The sequence below is a fragment of the Sapajus apella genome, unplaced genomic scaffold (assembly GCF_009761245.1).
Source record: "Sapajus apella isolate SASKATOON/1434 unplaced genomic scaffold, GSC_monkey_1.0 scaffold28, whole genome shotgun sequence".
NCBI classification, from domain to species: Eukaryota; Metazoa; Chordata; class Mammalia; order Primates; family Cebidae; genus Sapajus; species Sapajus apella.
In genome coordinates this window covers 8,908,206-8,914,869 of record NW_022436968.1, presented here as the reverse complement: position 1 = coordinate 8,914,869, position 6,664 = coordinate 8,908,206, and the positions used below count along the sequence as shown (strand labels likewise).

At 35.4% G+C, this 6,664-nt stretch overlaps 1 pseudogene; it reads left to right on the top strand.

The window, feature by feature from the left end:
- Window positions 1-5,406: 5,406 nt before the first annotated feature.
- LOC116561230 lies at window positions 5,407-6,072 on the top strand (annotated as a pseudogene).
- The last annotated feature ends 592 nt before the right edge of the window (window positions 6,073-6,664 follow it).

The following is a 6,664-nucleotide window of genomic DNA, read 5'->3' as shown; positions in this document are numbered from 1 at the left end:
CACACACACACACACACACACACACACACACACACACACACACACACTCCTCCCCATCTGGGACTGGTATTCACTCAGTGATTTCTGCAGCCAGAGAAGAAAAAAGCTATTGCTCCTTCATTTCAGGGAGGTCTCACATTATTGCTATTCTCACTCTTATGCTCCTGCTACAACCAATGAAACTAGAATCCTCTCACGTCTTTTAAACAATCTTTGATAATCCAACCACCAAGGATTTAGAAGTTTTTCAGGGCCCTTCCAGTAAGAAAATCACTGAAGTTTCCGAGGCCGGGACCACAGGGCCATTTAAATTAGGATGTAGTTAGAATAGAGGATCTAGTAATTAGCATTAAATTTTCAAGGCCACCCTTACCAGCCATGAACTATCACTCTGAGACACGTTTAATGTATGTTTCCTTCTGCCCCAGGAAGAGATACCAAGCCTAGGTTTGAATACTACTCCTGAAATTACTGAGTATGTGACTTGGGCAATGGCTTAACTTCAATGCATCTTATTTCCTCACCTGTAAAATGGAAATGTGTTCTGAAATTGTGAGGATCAAATGAGACAGCTGAAAATGACTAGCACAATATCTTACACTTAACAGGTAGGAACTTATTCAATCTTTCCAGGCCTAACTTTCCTATCTAACATTCTGGTTTCCTTCCTTCCTTTCCTTAAATACTGTCCTTGCTTTTCTTTTGTTTATTTCCTCTACCTCTTATTTTCCCTTCTTTGTTCTCTCTCTCTGTTTCTCCCACTCCCAGATCATCAGGTAGCCTTCTTGTCACAATTTCTTAGTGAATTCTAATCCAGAGCTCCTGAGGATCTCAACTATCTGTTACTAACTCTTCCCAAGAACTTTCTCAGGAAGTTTAGGATAACCAATAGAAATATAATACAGGGAGTCTAGACCTGGTATTCTATGGCCCTGAGATAAATAACTGCATTAGACACTGTAAATCATAGTTACCTGCACAAAGTTAAAGGAAAAGCTGCCAATATTTTATGTTGTTCAAGAGCTAAAAAAGAAAGTATAAAATCTGTGAAATCTTGATTTATAAAATAAAATTACATCAAATCTGAGCTATTTAACAAGGAAATATTAACAATATGATTAATAAATACATGCAAATAATTAATAACTGATTAGTATGTTTAAAATTAATGTAATGCCTGTAGTCCTAGCTTTTCTAAAGGTTGAGGTAGGAGGACCACTTAAGCTCAGGAGTTCGAGGCTTCAGTGACCTATGATTGAGCTACTGAGCTCCAGCCTGGGTGACACAGCAAGATCCTGTCTCTAAAAATATAAATTTTTAAATTTTAGAAAGGAGAAAAAGGTTAAAAATATTTACTATAATGCCAGTCTTGATCCCTCATGGTTCACAGGGTATTATCTTCTGCTGCAACTTAAAACAATTGGAAGAAATTTTAGTTACAATGTCTGACCTCTATCCTGGCTCTAACACCAGCTCTCTTTGTCACCCGGAATTAATACTTTAATGTCTTTGGCCCTCGATTCCCTCATTTATAAAAGGAGGAAATTGAGTTTATAATCCAAATGGACCTTTATGCCCATGAATTCAATAGAATCATTCATTCTTGCTTCTTCTTTGAAAGAATAAGATAATGACAGTGTGTGCTACACAGCATTCCATTAAATAATCATTGATCCACAGGGCCCTTGCTTGTAATTATTGGGCATGTAATGATAGTCTAGCATCTCTTCTTTTTTCAGAATATCCACATGATAACACAAAACATCAACATCAATTACTCCCTGGAAACTCTACCTGCCTTCTTAGTGCTCATTATCCACACTCAAATGAAAATCAATGATATCTGTGAGTAAACATCCCTTTGGTTTATTTCTAATTTCTATCAAAATAGATATATATAAAAAAGAGGTAAAGTGATAACTATTTGATATTCAACCTTCTGTCAGGAATTATTCATGCCAATTAACTAGAATGCTCAGGTGTTCCATTTATTTTAAAACACTCATTTTCTAGCCCAGTAGGCTTAGAATTTCAGGAAACAGTGTTTGTATTCTACTAAGCTCAAGTAAAGTTATACTTGTTCATATCTTTCTAAGAAATGTTATTTCTTAGAAATAACATCATGTGTTCACTTGTTCAGCGTTTAATGATTATCTATGACTGTGTTAAGAGTTAATAACACCTAGGTGATAAAGACAAATTGTCTGCCCTCTGGAAGCACATGGTTCAGTAATAGAAGCAGATAAATACGCAAGTCCTGACAATTCAATTTGATAATAGACATGTGAACGAAGTAGAGTGAGAAGTGTCTGAATGCCTAGAAATTATTCACAAAAAACTGACTAGCACAGTGCCTGGCACATTAAGTTGGGGTTCAATAAGAATTTGGTAAATGTTAAATAATTGACTTTTCAGCTGACAGTTTAAAAGATGTGTTGAGATTAAAGACAAGATGAGGAAGGACATGATAAATAGAGAAAACGATTTCTGCAAAAAAGGTTTTAATGTTACACTCTGATATATGCAGTAGTTTAGTGAGATAGATGAGGCCAAAGCCTCAGGCAAGTCTCAGCTCCTGGAGGCCTTGTATATCAAGTGAGGATTTTGAATTTTACCCTGACAGATAGGAAGATCATATTTGTATTTTAGAAAAATGACTGGAAGAAATTGCAGAAGGAAAAGATAGAATCCTTGTGAACATGTCAAAAGATACAATAATAATCTATGCAAAGAAAGCCTGAACTGTGGCCATTTCAGAAAGAAGTGAGGCATATTGGAAACAATTTAAGAGGTGACAATGTCCTTATACTGGCTTGGACAGTAAAAAGGCTAGAAACCAATGATGACTGTATTTGTTTGCCATGAACTAGAATTTAGATATGCACAAAGAGCAATAATTTGTCTCTGATGGGCCCCACAGTTCTAAGCTTCACATGGGAAATGGCAGGCTCAGATCTGAGCAAAGTATAGCCATTTCTACCATGTGGAATGCAACAATGCCATGGTAACTTCCTCAGTGTAGACTACCACCACAAGGAAACCAATTATCCACCTCCTCTTTCTCCAGCGACCAATGAATTTTATGCACCACTGCCAAATTATATTTTCTAGCACTTGTGCCCCTTCATTTTCCAGGCAACTAAAAGACATTGTTATGGTTGTTCACTATCTCTGGAAGTTCACATTTCAGAGCTAGGAATTCAAGTCTATTCACAATATTTTTTCAAGTTTACCTTCACCTTTATCCTACCCATAAATATTCAATGAAATTGAACTTGTCTCAGGTCCACGCAGACACCCTGAGTTTTCACTTCAATGGTCACTTTGTTTCCCTGTGGTTTATACATAACTCCTATGGATGCGTCAATGGCCTCCTAAATAACATTTCCTCTTTAAAACTGTTTTTATTTATTCAAAACTGCTACTATTAACAAAAATACTTTGCATAACCTTTATCGGGGTAACTTTAAGTGCTGGAGGTAAATATAATTAATTAGTTAAAATCATAATCATTGCCTTAATTGCTCTCTCTATATATATGTATATATTATGGTTTCTTACATTAAAACACAATGAAAATATTATATCCTAAATGCCCAGTGTTCACATTCCAAACTATATTTCTACTCTGGTCTTAAGTCTAGTACCTCAATTAAATTTCATAGTGATGTTTATTTTTGGATTATTAATGTCTTCTTGATATCCAATTAATGACTCTATACAAGCATGCTTTCTACATAGCTCTCAGATTCCCATGAACAACTGTTTTCTATTTAAACATTAAAATTCTAAAACATGAAGTTTCAAAGGAGTTTCTATTTCCATAAAATTTATTCTGAACCTTGAATATTTTCCAAGTGTACAGAAAACATAATCTTTATGATAGCTTACTTTCTTCATCTTAAAAAAAAGTTTGGAAGAGGAGCAGAGTTGCAACATTCTGTTTACAAGCTATCCAAGCAAAAGAGTTGATATGAAAGTTGGAGCTGTAGGTGCAGAACTTGGAAGTGAAAGTGAATCGAAATTTAACCAGATGAATGACTCATACTGAAAGGATCATTGAAGCCATAAGTCAGTAGGACAACTAGTGTCGAAGAAAGTACAAATACTGAAGGAAGATAAAAGTTGTCAAGTACTTGTGGGAAGGAAGAAGAGAGACAACCGATAGAATAACATGATAAAAAGGAGAAACAATGTAATAGAAAGTCATGGCTGACAAGGGAGGAGTACGTTTGGGAGACTATAATTAATATACTATTTTTCCCTTTATCTGCAGTTTTGTCTTCTGCATTTCCAGTTACCCACTGCCAACCACAGTTCAGTATAATAAGTGAGTATAGTACAATAAGATAATTGGGGAAAGAGAAACTATAATCACATAAATTTTTAGTATATTGTTATAATATTTCTATTTTATTATTATTATGGTTAATCTTTTATTGTGTCTAGTTTATAAATTGAACTATATCATAGGTATGTATGTACAGAAAAAAAAATGTTTAGATAAGGTTCGCTTCTTTTTGTGGCTTCAGGAATGTCTTGGAACATATCCCTTATAACTAAGGAGGGATTTCTGTATTTCAGATACTTTATAGAAGTGCAGAGAATAAAATCTCATTGTGCAGTGATCAGTGACAGTGGAGAGAGTTTACAGGAGCGGTAGAAGTGGAATCTAGAGCAGCAGGGAGGTAGAGCTTAGTGAGTGGAATATGGGTTACTGTTTGAGGATGGAAAGTGGCAAAAAAAAAATTGTTTAAACATAGCTCAAAGGTAACCTAAAGATAGTTTGGGAGCTTTGTTGTTTTGCTGTTTTATTTTGCTAAATTATGTTTTTGTTTCATTGCTGTTATTGTGGGGCTGTTGTATAATCCATTTTTGTTTTGATTAAGCTCTATGTATCTCTTTAAATTCCTTTAATTTTCTTGTTTACTTGCACTTGTCCCCACCACTTTAATATCTATAACATCCCCAAGATTCCTCTTGTTAAGGTTGCGATAATGTCCATGCTATCAATTATCAGAGATCACTTCTCTGTCCCTACCATATTTGAAACTTAAACTGCATTTAAAATGATTATTCCCTTCTTCTTGAAATGCTTTCTTTTCTTGGCTTCTATGACTCAACTTTTTTTCTGCTTTCCTTCTACCTCCCTCAATAGACTTCTTTCTTATATCTTCCTTCTAGGCTTAACCTCCAACTGTTAATTGTACTCCTGATTTTACTGTAAATCTTCATCTCATCTCTGTATTTTCCTTATCTCTGAGAAATCCTGGCTTTGATACCTTCTCTCTGTCAATAACTCTCAAATCTGTAATTGTTCTGGACTACTCTCTTGAATGTCAGATTCATATTCAACTGCCTAGTTAACATCTCCATTGCCTATTTAAAAGAAATCTCATTCAATATATGGCGGCTCCACTAGGATGTATGTTCCCTAGACAGCCACTGGGGCCCCTCCACCACCTGCACTGGGGCTCCCCAGCTAGGCTTTGCGTCTGCAGAAAGCTCCAGGTTCTCTGAGACCTTATAACAGTACCTTGATGGAAAAACTGAAGTCATATTTTCAGGCTTGCTTTGCGTCTCTGGTGAGTCAGAACTATGTCAATGGCACCAATCAGGAAGAAATTCAAAAAGGTGTTGATCAGTGTATCTGGAAGTTTCTGGATATTGCAAGACAGACAGGATGTTTTTTTCTTCAAAAAGATTGCAATTATCTGTCCAGAAACCAGATAATCTTATCAAAGAGGATTTCTTAGAACTGAGGAATGAATTATAGTAGAAAGACATGCTGGTCCAGAAGAACTTGACAAAGCTGAGGCATTCACAGCAGGTGCTGGAGGGCATCAATGTGCAGCACAAAAAGCCAGCTGACATCCCTCAGGTTCCCTTCACCTATCTTGAGTAGGTATCTGCCAATATGCTGACACAACTGAAGCCTATCTGAGCAAAAGGGCAAAGGCTGTCAGCCTGAGAGTGGCTGCTGTGGAGGCAAGTCTATGCAGACACTTTTTGACACACATCCCTTCTTGTGGACTTGACATTTTGGAAGAACTCTGCCAGAAAATCAGTTAATTTTAGTTTTATGCTCCTATCTAAAATTTTTTCACTATTTGTATACCTGTTAATTTCTTGGGTACCTTATAAACATGTCTGCAGCTTGAACAAACCAAGTAATTTTTTATCTTTAGCAAAGTTTTAGAGTATTAGTGTGATGTCACTTATAGATTTTTTAAATAATTTTTTTACATGTTTTAAAAAAACTTTTTTTATGACTTTTCATCTTTTTATATATGTTCCTGATTGTTACATTAGTCTGACCTTGTGGGAAAATTATAATAGGCTGAGAATCAGGGGATGAGGATTTTGATTGCAGGACTTTTAATTACCTCATTCAGCGGTAGTGTAGAAAAATATGACAGTTTGCTCTGTTTCAAGACTTTCAAACTACCCCAAAGAAGAAGAATTTAATGCACTAATGTTTATAATGCTTACATCATGGAAAATAAATGATATGCTTCTGAATGACTTTTGGGAAAACAATAAAATTAAAGCAGAAATAAAAAAATTCTTTGACATAAATTAAAGCCGAAACAAAATATCAACATCTCTTGGATGCAGCAAAAACATGGATAAGAGTAAAGTTTATAGTGTTAAATACCTACAT